At 37.1% G+C, this 20,056-nt stretch overlaps 2 long non-coding RNA genes across 4 annotated transcripts in view; one reads left to right on the plus strand and one right to left on the minus strand.

The window, feature by feature from the left end:
* LOC107130062 (uncharacterized) overlaps window positions 1-20,056 on the minus strand; it is a 149,014-nt gene that overhangs the window by 65,450 nt on the left and 63,508 nt on the right. The window lies entirely within an intron of this gene.
* Window positions 5,578-10,262, plus strand: LOC135971417 (uncharacterized). Its single transcript, XR_010587597.2, has 2 exons — window positions 5,578-5,692; window positions 10,064-10,262. It is a non-coding gene; the product is annotated as an uncharacterized lncRNA (long non-coding RNA).

Genomic DNA, 20,056 nt, shown 5'->3' on the forward strand with positions numbered 1-20,056 from the left:
GACAAAAACACTCCACACAGGTGATGGTCTGTTGTGTTCGGCCCACAGAAGAGCCCTGCCTGCTTGAAGCAGACATTCTGTAGTGGCAACAGGACGCAGGTGCATGTCCTCACTTGCCATATGACTTTTGAATTATTTGCATAAGCTATAAAACTGGAGTGGATGTAATGCTCTCTAAACAGAAATATAGCTTTTTAAAAATAAAGACTGTACTAGAGGTTTGAGGGAGCCTCTACAGTGAAGATAATCCTAACGTCAAACAGAGGTTGGGTAAGCCAGAAAATGAGGGTTTGGAGTGACAAAAAGGATTTACCGTCAGTCCTGCCTAGAAAATTAGCTAATAAAAGCTGCATTGAAAAGATGACTCCTTTCTGCTTCTCCTGACAGTTTGGGCAGATGAGACTGATTCAGAGATAATAGACTGGAAATAAATTTCTGACTTTAGGCCCCAAATTAGATCAGTTTCAGAGCAGTCAGAATTCCAGTTCAAATATTATAGCAGAAACCGGTAAGACAGATTTGGGATTTTTATTTTGAACTTGTTGACAGCTTACTTTTTAATTTTTAAATAATTATTCAAATATTTCTATAGCCCAACATAGACTATAAACTCCTTTAGGGTTAGGATTGGCTCACTTTGTCCTCTATTGGGGGACACACTGTTTTAGAATAGTCTCCATAGCTACTACTGTAGCTGGACTCTAAGATGGTCCCCAAAGATCACTGCCTCCTGTTATTCACACACTTGAATAGTCTTTTCCTACAATGTTCCAAGGTTGGTTTGTGCAAGCAACAGAATACAGAAGTGATAAGATGTCACTTCTAGGATTAGATTATAAAAGACTATGGTTTCTGTTCAGGTTTTCTCTCTCTCTCTCTCTCTCTCTCTCTCTCTCTCTGTTTCATCACTTACTCTGGGTGACAACAATGTGCCATGTTTGAGCAGCCTTATGTAGAGGTTCTCATGGCAAGAACCTGCCAGCCTACCAACAGCCAATGAGAAACTGAGGCCCACCATCAACTATGGGAGTGAGCTTAGAAGACTCTCTAACCCCAGTCAAGCCTTGACATGGCTGCAGCCCTAGCCAATAGTTGGACAGCATCCTCATCAGAGACCCTGATCTGGAACCACCCAGTTAAGCTGCTCCTGGGTTCCAAAACAAATTGATATGTTTTGGGGTAACTTTGTTATTCGGCAACAGACATAAATAGCTGATGAAGAGTCCATTAGGTTACCAATTTTTCTCAGTGGCCCTTGATCTAAATATTTCTCTCTAGTTAATCCCGGACCAGAACTGTCTTTCTTGCTTCCTGGGGAAGATGACATGGCCTTTTCTAGTTTGATGACTTCTAATTTCAGTTGAAGCTAAGTCATGCTCACATAATTTGCTTTTGGTTGGTTCCCCTGCTGCCTGAGCCACCTGAGATGCCCCCACTGCATATCCATTTTTTCATGCATTCAACAAATACTTAGTGAGTGTCATTGTTCTAGGAGCTATGGCTGCAGCAGTGAACAAAACTCAAGGCCCTTGCATCTAGCATACTCTCCTGATAAGCTATATTTCCTGAAGTACGGTACCGTCCTTTGGACCTCTTCTACCAGCTATCTGGGCTCCAAATCCCTATCTAAACCCTTGTTTATGGAGACCCAGCAATAGTTAGCCTTTTCAAAGTAAGCTTGAAAGACATTCTTATCATTTACAACAACCCTTAATAATTGCTGATAGTCATTTAGCCCATAAGCAAGGCAATTGTATAACTGCATTGTCCTGGTTATAAAAACATGGATACATTCAGTAGAGGTAGGAATTCGACACACGTCTTGCTTCCCTCTAATGTCAACCTTCCATGGCATTTAATAATGTTCTTCACACCATATAGTTTTAATAAATCACATTTTATCAGTTGGTAAACATTCTAATGTCGTATTTCCCTCCCAACATCCAACTAAATCATGCAGATCAGTCATATATAACCAATTAACTTAAATCTCAACTATAAATATTGTCTAAAATGCATATATAATCATGTTTCAATGCCGCAGATATTTGTTTCACCCACTTCAGTCATCTTTATTCTAGCAGAAACTCTAAGCTGGTGGAAAATCCATGTTTCCTAGGTCATCACAGCCAGAGAATAAATATATTGTCAAAACAATGATCACAAAACCGTATTTCCTGACTCAGCTTCTGTTTCTGCTAAGAAGTATGAGGCTTCTCAAGAACTTCTTCCTCTGTGTTCCACAAACTAATGTCCTTTTTATAGGGTAATATTTCCTCCTACTGAGGACATCAAAGGCAGCAACCACCACCCGTGTCTAGCTGAGAGTACAATACTTGCAGCCAAGGCCATCATCTACCGAAGCTTCTAGTCCACTTTCTGGCAAAGTTACTGAACCTGTTACATGTATGTACCAGGGATTAGTCTGAGTATTAAGGATTAAATTGAGGGGGAAGACACAGTGTCACCCCTTTTCTATAGTATTAGTCAAACTCCTTCTTTCCAGAAATAAAATTTTGCTCACAAGACTCAAGAACACAACATAGTCCTTACCTCCTCTGCGAATTTTTCAGACATGTTTATATGTACCTAAAGGCTGGGTGAATTTGGTTTAGTCTTAAGCTAAGACACTTGATTTAAGGGTATCCTAGCAAAATCGGTCTGGGAGCCAGGTCAACCTGTGACTATTTACGAAAGGCTAGAAGGCCTAAACTCGATAAATTTTAATTTATTCATTCATCCCATGTGAATTTATTGACAAAAACCTGTTTCCTGCCTTCAACATTTTCATTTCAGTTTTTACATTTTCAACCAGAGCCAATGAGGTTTATCACCTTATCCACTCAATAAGGTTAGTTTTTAGAAAGCCTTTGAATTACAACATGATGACAAGTTCAGCCCATTATAAAAAGGAAAGAGGAAAATCTTTGATTTAGAGACACTAGATATTTTTTTTTAAGCTGCTAGGAATGAAATTATTTCATTGGTGTTATGTTCAGCTGCGATTTTAAAACAACAACAAAAAATGTTCTTTTTGTGTGGTTCGGAAAGTAAGGGGGTTTTAACTGAGCAGGTGAGATTGCAAACTCAAGACGCAGTCACAGCTTTTTCTTTTTTCTTTCACCCTGCTTATTCATTATTTGGATGTGTGCTGTTTCTTCCCTCATGGTTACATTTTATAAGATGAGTTTGTTTTTTACAAACATAAACTTTGAATTAAATACACTATAAGATAAAATAAATACATTAAGATAATTAGTTGAAGTTTATAACCCAGAGCTATGAAAAAGAAGATTCTGGGAATAGAGCCAAAATGGAGGTGAACATAGTATTTCAACCAGACTAAAAAAAAAAACATAAAAATCAGATATATATATACATACACACACACACACACACACACACACACACACATATCCTGGTCCTGTGTTATGTGACAACTGGATGAGATGACCAATTCTGCATTTTCTTTTCCTTCCAATAGCTCATAAAAGGATCATCTGTAATCTCTACACCGTATTGACCTGAAATTTATCTTTGCCGAAACTAGTTCTTAGAGATTCAAAATATTTCCTGACTGATGAACATATACATTCATTTTATGTAATGAAATAAATATATTCAGAAGTATAGAAAAATAGAAATAATAAATCTTGAAAAAGGAAGAATTTGCATTAATTTCAAGGTGGGGGAAAGGGTAATTTTTTGTTTGCTTCTTTATACCTTTCATCACTACAGATATAATTTTCTGTAACAAACAGATTTTGCATTTGAGGGAAGTTTAAAAATAAAAAGGAGGAGGAAGAAAGACGTAAGACGATAACTTCCCAGACCCCATATGTTCATTTATCCCTTTCCTTTGGTAGAACATTGTGCTAACTAGCTTTCTTCACACTAGTCTACTTAAGCTCTCTCATCCACCTGAGAAGGCTGTATGTTTTGTATGAGTATCTTGAATGGCACAGATCTAGGTGCCAGGGATGACTATGCAGACTGTTCTCTTGGTGCCACAACCAACCAGTGGTCACTGTCATTTCCATTAGTAGAAGGTGACAGTCACCTATAGAATACAGTAAGCAAAGTGTGGATTTAAGTCTTCTTCTCTTTAAGAAACGAGGGTCAAAATGCCAGAATGGACCATGGTAAAAGGAAAGCAATATTCAAAGGCAGCAAGTGTATTCTCCAGAATGTGGAGTTTTTGATAGGCTTTTCTGTGAATAAAGATGTATATACTGCTTTACAGAACATTTCCATTTTTATATTATATTCCATCTTTGAACTGTAGGTTCAGAATACAGTCCCATGGTTCACTAGTCTTATTTCCAAGCCTCCAAACAGGAAGGAAAAAATTGAGCCATTGAATGCCTGTGGGAAGAGAAAAAAAAAAATCTATACCAATTTGCAATTAGGTGATTAACACAAGAGCCAGTGGTAACAAGCAATGTGTTTTTATTCCAAACATCTTTGCTACAAATTGCGGTTAAAAGCTTCACCCTGAATTTTCTTTTTGTCTTTTGACTGTAGGGTGATGATATAAGGTAATTGCACAGTAACTACAGAATGCTGCATGTTATTTCATGCAAGCCATTTAGTAACTACGTCAGGTAACTACACAGAAAACCCTTTTAATTACAAGATAGGATAGCTTGCATTACCCAGCTGCATTCTTTCTGGTTAGCCTTGACCTATCGGTTCATTGCTAAAACTTCCCTTTGTCCCAGGCTATGCTTCATCAGCTGCCAAGGGCTACACTGACTCTGGTCGAGTGCTCCTGCAGCTTGAGGCATCACCACGCGGGGATGCTCTCTCTAGTCTCTCCATACATGGACTAATGGCTTGGCTGCAGTTGCTACTTGGATCTGCTCACTTCTGGTTAGCAACACTTGGAAGATTCTTCTTGTCCTGGATTCTATGAAAAAAGTGAAAAGTATAATTGTTGATGACTCAGCCCACACTGAGGAATAAATTAAATAGAGCTTCCTTAACAGCTAATTTAAGCAAATATATGCAAACATATATTCACTGTAAGTAATTAACAGTCTGGAGTTATTCCCTTTCAGCACTCCTTCTAATTTTTCCTCCTTAGAGAATGGTGACTCAGTTAGCTATATGTAGCTAAGAATAATATACCTATGGTGATCTTACTTGTGTCCTCTTTTTTCATCATCCTGGTTTACATGTTATCTACTGATATTCCTCCATTTTTGTGTAGTTCCACTTTCTACTTAAGTACATGTCAGGGCTGTTATTTCATTTAGCAAGGGTGGCATGCTAATTTGCAATGCATATTCAGTATTTTTATGCTAATTGCTCAAAATTCAATTTCAAAATACACATGATGAATTGTATTTATAACTCTAGCTATTGTTGTTCCTAATTTGCTATGGAATAGATACTGAAACCTAGGGAGAGACATTCTCTCAAGTCCTCTGTAAAATACTTGCTTCTGCGAAGATTCCCTTTTCTGGCACCCTGGCTTTTGACAGTATGAGAATGACTATCTTCCAGACTAAATGCTACTATGGAGGAGAGACTAGATCCTGTTGTGTAGAAATTGGATCACCTTATCCAGTGATTTCTCCAGCTGCAGCTACTGGAGGCCTGTTGCTTGACTCTTTCATGGCGGCTTATTTGTGGGCTACGACTGTTACGTCTAAAGGAAATCATGACATTCCTCCCATGGGATTTACAGGTACGAGCAGTGACAGAAAGTATAAGTGGAACTTTTACTTCACCATTAGAATAGGCCTATTTTATCTGAAAATTGCATCTAGAAGTTTTTCAGGTTAAAATATTTCACATTGGAGAGAAATATCAATGTGGTTTTTCTGGCCTCCAAAAAGTTTCAATTCTTCTTGTTTTTATAATGGCTGATTGGTAGCAATATTCTGCCATGGGTCCTGAGTTAAACCGACAGCTCAATATGCCTCTCTTACTCCATCTTATCTTCAGCACCAACTCTTCCTAGAGGGGTTCTTTTCCGACCTTCCTGTCTTGTTCAATACTCCACCCTCTTCCAAAACAGATCTGAACCTAGAGAGTCTTCCTTGACTTCTAGACCCCACACACATTATCAGGTAGCAAAATCCTATAGTTTTAGAACCATAAAGACAGGAAAGATATATTCAATTTTAAAATACCTACTTTAAATTACATATTTACCAATAAAGCCACATGGGTTTCTTTGCTTTGGCTGAATTTTTTTTTTTTTTTTGACAAGAGTCTTGCTCTGTAACCCAGGCTGGAGAGCAGTGGTGCAATCTCAGCTCTCTGCAATCCCTGCCTCCTGGGTTCAAGTGATTCTCATGACTCAGCCACCCAAGTAGCTGGGATTACAGGTGTGCACCACTAAGCCCAGTTAATTTCTATATTTTTAGTAGAGATGGGGTTTCACCATGTTGACCAGGCTGGTCTCGAATGCCTGACCTCAAGTGATCCACCCACCTCGGCCTGCCAAAGTGCTGGGATAACAGGCATGGACCACCATGACCAGCCTGAAATTATTTTATATCAGTATGGTAACACTTATTGTCTAAGGATTATTAAAACATTACAATGTCTTTTGATAACATCAGAAGAATACCTGAAACATGAATGTAGATCAGACTTAAATCTAAAATGTTGATCACGTGACTGACCTTGGACGTGGGCATAGTAACAAGGATCTGATATGCAAAGCAGTAAAATATTTTGAAATTTCTGCTCCCTTGTTCAAGTTTGGTACTTATCACAACCAGGACAGTGCTGTGACTTTTTTTTTTTTTTTTAATATTTGGTGATTATGAACTGTTAGTTACAATCTAGATTTGTGTCTTATGGGAAAAATACTAGTCTCAAATGGAACATGTTTATCTTTGTTTAGTTAAATACAGTTTGCTTCATAAACAAAATCTTTTGGATCACGGAATCACAGTTGGTGGTAAGATTGGGAATCACCACTATAGTCTGCCTACAAAAATAGCTCTTACCTCTATACCCTCTACTCCATTCCAACTGCAAATGCCCTAGTTTATTCCTTCCTTTCCTTTTACTTGGGCTCTTATAAAAGGCTTCTAACTAGGCTTCCATTATTTTCTCTCTCTTGATTACATTCATTGCTACTCAATTAATTAATCCTGCTCAAAACATTTAAATATATCTCTATTGATATCCTAAGTATAAACTTCCTTACCTTGGCACTTAAGCCCTCTAAAATACAACTGCAACCTGTATCCTAAGCCTTAACTTTCATTACTGCTTCACAAAATGCCTGCGTCAATCAAGATGTACTAACTCCTAGTATTAATCATGGCAATTAGATATAAGGTTCTGAACTGTTGACTCTGCCAATAATTAGCTCTGTGACTTCAAGCCCATTCTTTAACCTTTCTGAAACTTAATCTCCTCATTGGCAAAATTGAGATAACTCAAAAAAGTTGTTTGTCATTACTATTATTATTATTTAAAGTACCCTTCAGTTTCCTGCCTCTCAAATTTGCTCATTTTCTTTCTTTTTGCTGAACATTCTCCACTCCTTTTTAATCTCTCTAAAGCAGTGGTTCTCCAAGAGTTGTCTTTGAAAAAGCAGTAACAGAATCGCCTAGGAACTTGTTAGAAATATAAATTCTGGGCCCCATTCCAGACATATTAAATAAAAAATGTTGAGTATGGGGCCTAGCGATCTGTGTTTTAACAAGTCTTCTAGGTAATCCTGATGCACACTAAACTTTGAGAATCAAGATCATTCTCAAATGCTACCATCTAAATTCTTTTCCCTTCCTTCCTTCCTTCCTTCCTTCCTTCCTTCCTTCCTTCCTTTCTCTCTTTTCTTTCTTTCTCTTTCCTTTCTTTCTTCTTTCTTTCTTCCTTTCTTTTTTTCTCTCTCTTGTTCATTCGTTCTTTCATTCGTTCTCTCTCGTTCGTTCATTCATTCGTTCGTTCTCACTCTTTAGTTCGTTCTCTCTCTCTCTTTCTTCCTTTCTTCTTTCTTTCATCCTGATGCACACTAAACTTTGAGAATCAAGACCAATCTCAGATGCTACCATCTAAAATCTATTTCTTCCTTCCTTCCTTCTTTTCTCTTTCTTTCTTTTCTTTCTTTCTTTCTTTCTTTCTTTCTTTCTTTCTTTCTTTCTTTCTTTCTTTCTTTCTTTCCTTCTTCTCTTTTCTTTTCTTTCTTTCTTTCTTTCTTTCTCTCTCTCTTTCTTTCCTTCTTCTTTCTTTTTCTTTCCTTCTTTCTTCTTTCTTTTTTTGTTTTGAGACAGGGTCTCGCTCTGGCTGTGTACCCAGGCTGGAGTACAGTAACACCATCTCGGCTCACTGCAACTTCTGCCTCCGGGGCTCAAGTGATCCTCCTGCCTCAGCCTCCCAAGGAGCTGGGATCACAGGCATGTGCCAACACACACAGCTAATTCTTGTATTTTTAGTAGAGACAGGGTTTTTCCATGTTGGCCAGGCTGGTCTCGAACTCCTGGCCTCAAGTGAGCTGCCCACCTCGGCTTCCCTAAGTGTTGGGATTACAGGTGTGAGCCACTGCACCTGGCCTAAAATTATTTCTTATCGTTCCAAGAGCACCTGATCTCTTCCCTGACTAAAACTTTGTACCGTACCTTGGCATTTCTGCTTTACCTTAACCATATGTGTATACTCATCTTATTCCTCTTTTACTTTTGCCAAATTGGTAACACTTTGCAAGAAGGAACTCTGCTTACTAATCTTTAACTAGGAATCAGGGCTTGACAAAGTTTCCTTTAAATATTTGTTTGACTATATTTGAATGAAAGAATTTGTTGTACTTACAGTACTAGAGAACAAATAACTAGAAATAGAAAACGTTCTTTTTAATATCAATTAAAAATTTCCATTCTGGAAAATTCAACAGCAACATGGATTGGATGCTTCAAGTTCTCAACTAGCAGAGTTTCAAGTAAGGCAAAGGAGTTAAAGCTCCATCCTTATAATCATCTCTTCATTCTTTGGTTCTGTAGTGTAAGCCCTTTTTAAAAAATAACTTTCTGAATGCATAATGTTGGACAGGAAATGTAATATCAAGAATTGAGGCAAAATGTATGTGTAAGGCTGATGGTTCTGTAAAAGTACTTTCTATTTTATCTGCCTATAAAAGGTATACACAACGCTATTTATGCTTCCCATTTTGCTTAAGTAACTTTGAACTCAGAAAGGAATCCAAGCTTGGTCCATTAAATTGCAAATCCAGTAAAAATAACATGTAGTCTCTTTCTTTCTAATTGGATAGAGTCTATCATATACAAAATGAAATTTAAAAATACTATTTTCTTAAACATCATTCACTAATTAGTACTAATCAATGTTTTAAAAGAAGGTAAAAAGAAGAAACTAGTGGCTACTTAGATGTCTTCAAATCATGTGTGCACAGTGTGTATATATATTAATGTATATGTGTGTATATATACACACACATATATACTGGAGACTAAATAACTAAAAATAGAAAATACACACACACACACAAAGATACACTAATGAGATCTTTATTTTTAATCAGTTGGATGCTTGATATTATCCAGCTGATAGTTGGATAGTAGTTGAGCACAGTCTTGTTTTCAAGCAGTTGTAAGTTAGTGTGACTTGCAGTGATGAGAAAAGAATCCACTGTCATTGGGTTTCTTTTGATCCAGTGTTTTGTCTTTACTACTTACTTTGCTTGGAGACAACCTTTAATTCTCCACAACTATTATAAATTGATATGCAGGCTGAACTCATAGGTAACAGAAAGATGTCACTCTCTTCTAACTATATCTATCAGAAGATTGTTGATTTTTTTTTTTTTTTTTTTTTTTTTGCCTTTGGCAGAGAGTCATGTGCTTGCCGCCTTGTCAGATGTAAGGCAAAGGTTTATGAAGCAAAATACAGTTAGTGATTTAAAAATTCTCCTTTCTTTTAAACTTTTTCATGACAGTAGCATTTACTTATTTTATTTACTGAATATATGAGAAAAAACAATAACCATGTTAATGACAGAATGCTAAAGAGACAACTTCCTTGCAGGTAAGGTCCATTCAATACAGCTCCTAACAGGTATTTTTTCCTCCCTATTTCTAAGGCCCTCAGCTTTACAGATGACTTTCGGAAGGAATTGGAAAGAGACCTCTTGGAGAAATTCTAAAAGACTCCTAAAATGTTTTGGGAAAACTCTGCTTGCTGTGGCTGGCGAAGGAATAAGATAACATCAGAGATTTCAGAGACACTCTGCACGAGTCACAGAATAAATAATCAGCACACAGAATTCTATTCACCTGCTGGTAAAGGCCAAACAGAAACAATTCCAGAACCCATACCTTTATGATAAGTAGACTCAGTTAAAAAACAGTTTAAAAAAAGGGAAGATGATTATAAAATAAAAAGGAGAGATTTCTCTTGGAAAAGGACTCTAGAAAAAATGCAAGCTCCAATAAGAAATACAGATTATAAGAGCACGCAGGGATGAACCTTGAAAACATTATGGTAAATCAAATGAAATGAGCCTGACACAAGAACAAATATTGTGGGATTCCATTTGTATGAGGTACCTAGAATTGGCAAATTATTGGAGACAGAAAGTAGGATTGAGGTTACCAGGGGCCATAGAGAGTGGAGAATGGGAAGTTACTATTTAATGAGTACAGAGTTTCTGTTTTGGATGATGAAATAGTTCTGAAAATGGATAGCATAGCCTTGTAAAATATACTTAATAACATTCAATTATACACTTTCGAAAGGTTAAAAGAATAAGCTTTATGTTATGTATATTTTGCCACAATTTTAAAAATATAATGTAAACAAATGAAAAAAAGCAAGTAAGGAGACCTTGTGATAGAAAGTCCCTCTGATACTAACATGTTATGAACTTACAGAAAAGAAAAAAAAAGAATTTTCAGAAGAACTAAAAAAACAAGAAATAAATTGGATCCTCATCTGCAAGAATTATATCATGTTACCCATACAGTAAAACAATATAAGATCAAAAAATAGAACAGAAAGCCAGCTAGCACTGAGCAGTGATATTTTTGAAAAGGGAGATGATCATAAGTAGGACCGATTCTAATAATATCCTGTCCATTTACAATGTTTTTTATAAAAGTTAATGTATTCTGTAGACCACCATCCTTACCTATAAAGAAGAAAAAAGGTGAAAAAACAAATCATTTACTGATAAACAGTTGGCCAGAGAGGAAGACTGATTTTTTACCACAAAGCTTAGAGATATTGAGTTGCAGCATAAAGAGTGAAATTGTATTTAAAGCTTCATAAAGAAAGGAAGGGCCGAGCGCGGTGGCTCACGCCTATAATCCCAGCACTTTGGGAGGGCAAGGTAGGTGGATCGCCTGAGGTCAGGAGTTCGAGACTGGCCGGGCCAACATGATGAACTCTCATCTGTACTAAAAATACAAAAATTAGCTGGGCATGGTGGTGGATGCGTGTAATTTGATACTTGGGAGGCTGAGGCAGGAGAATCGCCTGAACCCAGGAGGTGGAGGTTGCAATGAGCTGAGATCATGCCATTGCACTCCAGTCTGGGCAATAGAGTAAGACTCTGTCTCAGAAAAAAAAAAAAAAAAGAAAGAAAGAAAGAAAGGAAGAAGAAGACAAAATTAGAAAATCTGGCTCCATAAGGTAATGCCCAACACTTGAGCTTCTGAGATTTTGTGATTCAGAGATCTTTGGAAACATTTTAAACACTCAGCATCTAGCAGTAAAAAGTGGTTAGTAAGTGTACCCCAGGATTACAGAAAATGATCTATATTTGTTAATAAACAACTATTTAAAAACACTTCTGTATATATTAAAGCAGCATTTCTTCAAGATGTAGCAATAGCATCTCTAGGGAACTAGTTAGAAATGCACATTACCGGGCCCCACCCCAGACCTGCTGAATCAGAAACTCTGAGTGGGGTCAGCAATGTGTGCTTTTACAAACCAACACCCCAAGTGACTGATGCCAGCCAAAGTTTGAGAGTCATTGTTTAGGATGGAAATCAGCAGAGAGTTAGCGGGCCCAGCGGGTGGTTAACCAGACTACACTGACCCAAGGGAGAATCATAGACAGGTCTCTTGCTGGAGGGAGCTGCTCCTGAAGATAGGAACATTGCTGAAGCCCTCACGGGAGGACTTTCTTCTCCTTTTCCAGGAGGATTTCTTATTTGACTGGGGAACTACTTGTCTGTTGCTAGTGTTAGTAAACTAGGGTTTTAGAGAAATCTGGAAAATAATTCTGCTCAGGAGACAGCATGAAGACTCCTCCTGCTTGCAGAGCACCTGCTCCCTAGCTTCTTCCTCTACATTTCTTCATATTGGAACATATTTGCAATTTATTAAGTCAATTCCCTCAAATCTTTCAGAATGTATGTTCATCTCACCATTATCCAGAAGTCCTCTCAAGTTAGGCTTGCCTGATATCACTATCCAAATATTCTGCAATAAAAGGATTTAGCTGGAGATTTCAGGAGCCCCATTAGATGTGTGTGTGTGTTCTTTTAACCCTTGTTCTTCTTTCTGTCATGGAGTATCTGGGAAAAAGGTCCATATATAAGTTAGCAGCAAAAAATCTGTTTATACTTAGATTAAGGTTATGAAACCCCCTTAACCTCAATATGCTGTCAAATGTTACTAATTTTTTAAAAATCCATGAACATATATATATTTAAATCCATGGGCATGTTTCTTTTATAAGGTCACCCAAGTTGATGACTATTGATGTTTCTTTGTGCCAAGTCTTATCATCTTTCTCTAACTAGACTGAGAGCATCATTTAGTTCTACAACCTTAAGCCCATGATCTGCCCCTCAGCACTGATACCTGCCTGTTCCCTTCTCAGGTGTATAACCAGCATTCAAAAAGAACAAGATCCAGCACTTTCTTTGTCCAGGTCATGTATCCTACCTTATTTCCCAACTTCTTGCACTGTGATCTTACCACTTCTCTGCAGCCTCATACCTGTTTCCAACCTGACATCGATGTTACTTTTCTTTCTATAATTTGCACTGGTCTCTTGAATTATGTCTACTTCTGGAAGCCCTAGTAACAACTGCACAGGGTTCAGGAAACAGCACACCAAGCTAGGATTTCCAGCAGTCTCTTCAAAGAGAGCTGGGTAAACTGAATTCTATTTAGAATTAAACCACTAAAAAGTGTTTAATAGAGGTTTACCAAATACTTTTGTTTTTACTCCAAAACCAAAAACACACATATTCACTCTGTGCCAGTGCTTGCTAACGCCTTAATGCTAAATGTAACTTCCCAGCTGCCTGGCCAAGAATCAGTGATTACAGGATTTATTCCTATTGGAAGAGACAGTACACAACTCTAATTAGACCTTTTTTTTAAAAAAAAATGTCTTGGAGGATTGTTGAACCAATGAAATTTAGAAGAGAAAACATAATTTCTAAAACTTTGATAGACATTATAAGTCATGAAAATATGCATGACTCTTAGAGTAAGGGTTTCAAGGAAATAAGGTAGCCTAATAAAGAGGATTAGCTGGTAAGCCAAATGGAAAATTTAATACACTTTTTTCTCCCTTCTATGTTATTTTCACTTAATTTTCTTGGAATCTATGTTTGTGAAAGAAGTAGAGGTCTGATTTGCAACAGGAATATTTTACTGTCTCCATTACCTGAGGGTAGGCGCCAACACTTCAGCTCCATGTATCACCAAAATTGCCAAAGTTTGAGTAGTTCTGTTCAATAGTAACAACAACAATAATAATGACTGGATGATGCTGGGCAAACTGCAGTAACCATAAAATAAAGTAAAATAAAATAAAATAAAATAACAAACTCAAATCATAGTGGCGTAAGATAATCAAATTTTATTCATGTTCATATAAAGTTCAATACAGTCCAGGAGCTCTCCTGAGAAGTTCCCATTTGATAATGACCCAGGGATGCAATTTCCTTGCATATTGTAGCTACACCATCACCAAGGTTCCTGCTGCAGAGGTGGGAAGAGGTGCAGAAAATACACTGGCATTTAATTGTCCTGGCCCAGAAATGCTAATTTCCCCTCATATTTCATTGGCTATAGCTACTCATATGACACTAACCAAACTGCTAGGTAGGCTGGGAAGTATAGAAGAGCACCAGAATATCTTGTGAGCCCTAAGAGCCTTTCCCACAAGTAGTGCTGACATATTGATTAATGCTGTCTATATTCTAAGAACTGTGCTAATTAAGTGCATTATCTAGGATCCTCAAAACAACCTTTCAAGATAAGTGTTAATAATTTCACTTTATAAATGAATAAACCAAGGCTCACAAAAATTAACTAATTTACATGTAATTTACATGTATTCTTCTTTCTGTCATGGAGTATCTGGGAACAATGTCCATACATAAGTTCTCTGATTCCCACAGAAACTTTTAAAGGTTTGTATTAACTTGGGTTTACAATTGAGCCTCATTAACATAAACTAATTTTCCAAAAGTCAAAGGGCAAAAGTAGGATTTGAACCCTGAAAAGACCCTATCTTTTTACTTCTTCACATGCTGTGTACCAAGTGTACTGCTAGGCTCTGGGGATACCACAAACAAAAGGAAACATGGGGAGGGGGAAAAAGAGAGGCCTTGCTTCTACTAAATGACATCAGATACTGCCACATTAGCACCATGCACTGGTGCCCCAAGGGAATGTTCACACCTGGACCAGGGATATAAAGAACATTATTTCCAAAGTCAAAAAGACCAGGCACTTGGTCAGAGTTAGGTTTTCCTTAAAGTGAATAGAATTTTAGGTTCAGAATCCACAGACAGAAATCCATAATTTTACACAATCAATCATGGGTTGTAGAAATAAAATAAACCCTTTGTAAACAACTAACAATAAGAAAACAAATTTGTATCAACCATGCTAGAGAAAAGTTTATTCTAGTCTCTTTATAGAAAATGATATAAAATTTAAAAATTGTTGACATGTAAAGAGGTAATCAAAGAGCTTACATCCCAAAATACTGGGAAAAGGACAGTTTAATTTCAGGAAGTTAATTTAATTTGTGGTATTTGTCAGCTCTTTTAAAGTTGTGTGTGTGATTTCTTTTTCTACGTATATATAACTATCATACCTACTTTGTGTTCTTTTTCTTAGAGAGTCCTCTCCCACCTCCAATTATGTAAGGTTCAGGTCCCCCTAAACCAGAATTCACCCTTGCGCTACCACACATTGGCAGGTAAAATGCTCATCTCACTGACCTAGCAGAATTTAATTTTTATTTTAAGTTTCAGGGTACATGTGCAGGATGTGCAGGCTTGTTACATAGAATTGGCGTAAAATTTGAAAACCATGAAAAAATAAAACAATAAAGGATCTAGATGCTAATAATGTGGTTAGTTAACATGTTGGCCATTTCAAAGCAAAATAAGTCTTTGATGTTTTAAACTATTCAAGGAAGGATATAAGTATTTAATCTGCAAAGACATGTAGATTTGAAATCCAAATGTAAAGAACAGATTCCTATATTATTATTAATAATATCTTCATAAAGATTATATTTATCAATAATGGGTACTATTCAACTTTAAAGGACACCTATGGCTCAGTTAGGCCAGGGAATAAAGATACTTGGATAAAAGTCGTGTTTATAAAATGAAGAAAGGGGCCCTTCTGATCCACTGTACATAAAATGAAACAATCTAAAGTCTCTAGGGAGAATTCGAGTTTCTGTCTGGCACAAAGTGAAGTCACCCTCTTGTTAGTAGATATAGGATACATTTAATCACCAAGATAAAAAAGGAAATTTGATAGTGCCCAGAAAAAAATGCAATGCTAATGAGTTGAAGTTTAATAAATAATGTTAATGCTTATGATCAATAAATGCCTGATGGACTTTAAAAATATTTGCTACTATAGTCAGCGTTCTCAAAAATTCTACTTGGAAAACAGAAATAGCATTTCTCATACTGAATGTCTTTAATAGCATGAAGAAGAAAATGAGACTAAAATAAGATATTGTCTTTATCAGTTTTTATCAGACTACCTGAAACATGTTACAGAGTTTAACTCTGTAGCCCTTACATTCCAGATAATTTTGAAATATACCACTGTTCTTTAACTGGGTAGCCTGTGGCCCAGAGAGATGAATCGATTTGTTGAAGGTAAGCAGTAAATTCATTATAAAAATAAAGGTGGGGAGGAGGGGAGGAGAAGCTAGAATCGTGAGCACAAACTCCAAGGCTGATCCATTCCAGTTAAGTTTCTTAAAATAAATTATTCTGTTTCTTCTCAGGAAGACACTAAGGCCCTGTTTTCAATAAACTAGGATAGCTCCAGAAACAATTTAGTGGCCAATCTGATAGTCATTTAGATCGATATAATTATATTCCAATGGCTATAAATATATTGTGAACTATGGATAATTTTGAAAAATTCAATTCACAGAGAAAGTATAGAACCACAAATCAATAGAGAATGTGTCATGGTAGAAAATTCTCATATAAAAATAGTTCTGTTCACACTTTGTACATCCTCTAAATTCTACTTCACTAAAATTCTGGGAAACCAAAAAAAAAAAAAAAAAAAAAAAAAAAAAAAAAACCATCTAAAACTAGATGAATAAAATCCCAGAATCTTTTTTTTTTTTTTAAATCTGGAAAGGATTTTAAAGATTATCTCTTTAACCTTCAACTCTCTTGTTCTACAGACCCTGAATGTTTAAATGACTTGTCTGAAATAGTCATTTAGGTAGAGGCAGAACTAAGACCAGAAACCAAATCTCTCCACTCCTGCTACCACAAGACTGTCATAAATCACACTGCCTCTTCCCAAACCTTTCCCCACTCCCCCCCCAAAATATATATTTTTTAAGTCTTACAGTGGATGATCACATTAAAAAAGAATCTGAGGGTATATGAGTAGAATTCCTGAGTTTAGATTTTTGAGAAATTTTTTATTAAGATAAAACTAATATTCCCAAGAGTCAGACATTGGGAACACTATTTGGCTTTAAGGTTAGGAGTGGTGATAGCAAAGGAGCAAAACAGAAAAGTAAAGGCAGGGAGAAGCTGCAGAACTATACACTCAGTAACCCTATTGTGAGCCATATGCTGGATGCTGAGGAAAAGGAAATGAAAAGCTTTGAAATGCAGCTGTCCTACTTCCTGCTATTTCCATTTGAACCAAACTATTTTTCCACCAGGATCCAACATGTGTGCAGTGACACATGGAAACAGGGTGAGCTCATGAACACAGGGGAATAGTATCCAGCATTCCCAGCACAGCACCCTGGAAGCACACGGCCACTCCCAACCTCCACCCCAATGGATGGTAAATGTGGAAGAAGACCTATTGATGGAAAAACCCACTTTGGAGCAGAAAAGGAAAGCTAAAAAATAGCTCAGGCACCTGGATGCCATTCATGAATAATGCCAGCAGACAAAAAACATTAGATCTAAAACCATCTTAGTTGGAAAAGATCTTTATTCATTCAAATTATGGCAAGAAACTCCTTCAGGAACACTGGAGATAGTGGTACCAAAAACAGATAACCATGCAAACTATGCAAACTTGGAAAAGTGCATTGCTCTGTCAAAGTTCATGAAGTAGGTCTTAATATTTAGCAAAAGAAAATCTTCCATTCGAACACAAGGCATGACAAAGCTCATTTCACACAATGGAAGGAAGGCTTTTTTTCTTGTTTCATGGTTGTATGTTTCTGACACTGCAGTATTAACATTTAAATTGAATCTTTAAACGATTTTTCTGATGTCAACAACATTATTGGGAAGGCCAAACTCGGCAGATGACCTTAACTGAGGTGGTTACAGCATTGTTCCCGGTAATTTGGCTTTGTGATATATCCTTCTTCTAGGTATTAAGGTCTGGTTTGAATTAAAGTCTGCAGCATACTCACAGCTGTGGGAGTAACTAAAAGGACTTGTTTTCATCCCATGGCCAAAAGACTTTCTTGTAACATACAGTTTGTACATTTAATTACTTACTTGGGCATTTATTGACCCTCTACACACCTGATGCCAAGCACTGTGCTAGGTATAGATATAAATCCTGACTTAGTTTCAAGCCCTACTTCGACTGAGTAATTACATTTTAGTGGAGCATGATATTTAACCCCTACGAGCTTGTTTCCTCTTAGGTTTACTGTAAAAACTGAATGAGATATTATATGTAAAATACTCAATACATCATGGTTTTAAGACGACAGTTTCTGCCTTTGAATAGCTCGATTTGAAAATGACATGTACATGAATAACCAAAATGTAATATGCTATTTGCTACAGCAGAAGGTGTACTCTATAAGACAGTTCAGAGAAAGGAGTGGCTAATTTTGTCTAGAGTGGGGCTGGGAGAAGGTCATCAATGAAGTGTCAGAAAGAAGGTAACCTTGACAGATGAGTAAAGAGGGGAAGAGAGAGACATTTAGAAAAGTTAAGATTAAATCTCCCAGGTCTCCTGGTAGCAGCAGCAAAGTTCACCCCCTCAAGCACTGATGCTCCCTTTCTTGGGAGTTGAAAGTTGCACACATTTCTGGCTTTGCCCCACACTGCCTGGCACTGATGGCATTTCCAAAAAGCATTCTACTGAGGGGACTGATCCTTCCAAGGAAGCAGCTTAGGAAAAAGATAAGATAAAATCAGCAGATGAGTCATAGAGGAACTGAGGGAGAGGGTGGGGATGACAACATTGGATAAATCTAGAGTTAAAAAATAAAATAGTTAAGATCACATAGTACACTCAGGGTACTCAGGACTTAGTATGCGTTCTACTAGTTTTCTACTAGAAAAAAAAACTACTGGTAAAAAAAAAAAAAAAAAAAAAAAAAAAACCCAAATAACAAAAAAACTATTCGCCAAAATGTTACAGCGTCTGTTTCTTCTAACATGTAAGGAAAGTATTGTACAGTGACAGACAAAGCAATAAGTATATCACTAATGAAGCAGTGATCTAGTATGGCGGTGGCAAATAGAAGAAGCCACTGCCCCCTCCTCTCCCTTTCCTCACCCTAGGCAGGTATTATAAATCAATGATGGCACGCTTTCCTTTTGAGACTGGACGCAACCTCTGATTCTTGGTCTTTATTGTCATCCCTGAACTACTAGCCCTATAAAGAATATGCTGAAAACACGGTGAACAACATGATATTGTGCCCACAGAAAGATCAGCATTGCAGTCTCATTGGTCTGATTAAGAGGATCATATAAACTCTCGAAGTTCAACTTGACTCTAGATATTTACTGTGAAATGAGGCTAAGACACAGTGTTGAATATTATGGATTGTTTACTCAACATTTAGGCCAACTCTTCTAGCATGCAGAAGCTGGAAAGCTAAAAAACCACATCTCTTGGTCCTTTTACATTCAGGTTTTAGGTTTAAATTCAGAAGGACTTGCATGAAGAGAAAGGTAGAGTTCAACATACATATTCCTAGAAAGGTTTGTGCTGGAGGCAGCACTGTCTCATGGTCAGCCTCAGTAACCCAGGCTTCCTGATCCAGGGACTGCCTGGCCCTGATGGAGGAGGTGGCAGCAGCTCACCCAGATGCCCAGTTCTCTAATAAGGTTTGAGAGCCATTCCTGGAAGCTCATCCTAGACCCTGTTTCTTCAGCTCTCTTTGTCACAATGATTTCACAAACCTCTTGATAGCCAAATATCTTTCAGCTTAAACAAGCCAGACTCTTGTATAAAACTGAACTCTGGCTATAACAAACATGAAAACTTACCTTAGACCATATTCACTGGAAAACATAATTTGGTAAAAATAGTTCTAATGGCATGGATATTTTAGGTGAAGCTCATATTATTGTAGCTTCAGCTGTAAACTCCCTATGAAAATAAATTCAAAATCCATATTTATATCTCCAAATTCTGACCTTACCTGCCCTCCCATATCTTAAATTGCTTCTTAAACTTTTACACTTGGGTTTTCTGACATCACCAAGAAGTCATATATCAATAATTTTTTCGGTCTTCCCTTTCATTATCCTGGGCACCTGGGCCCAAAACTTCAGCATAATCTCACCTCTCTCTTTGTCCTTTACCAAGCCCTAACAATTCTTTTTTTGCATAATCTCTCTTTCCCATTGGCACTATCATCAATCTAGTTCAGCCTTTC

The sequence above is a fragment of the Macaca fascicularis genome, chromosome 6 (assembly GCF_037993035.2).
Source record: "Macaca fascicularis isolate 582-1 chromosome 6, T2T-MFA8v1.1".
Taxonomy (NCBI): Eukaryota; Metazoa; Chordata; class Mammalia; order Primates; family Cercopithecidae; genus Macaca; species Macaca fascicularis.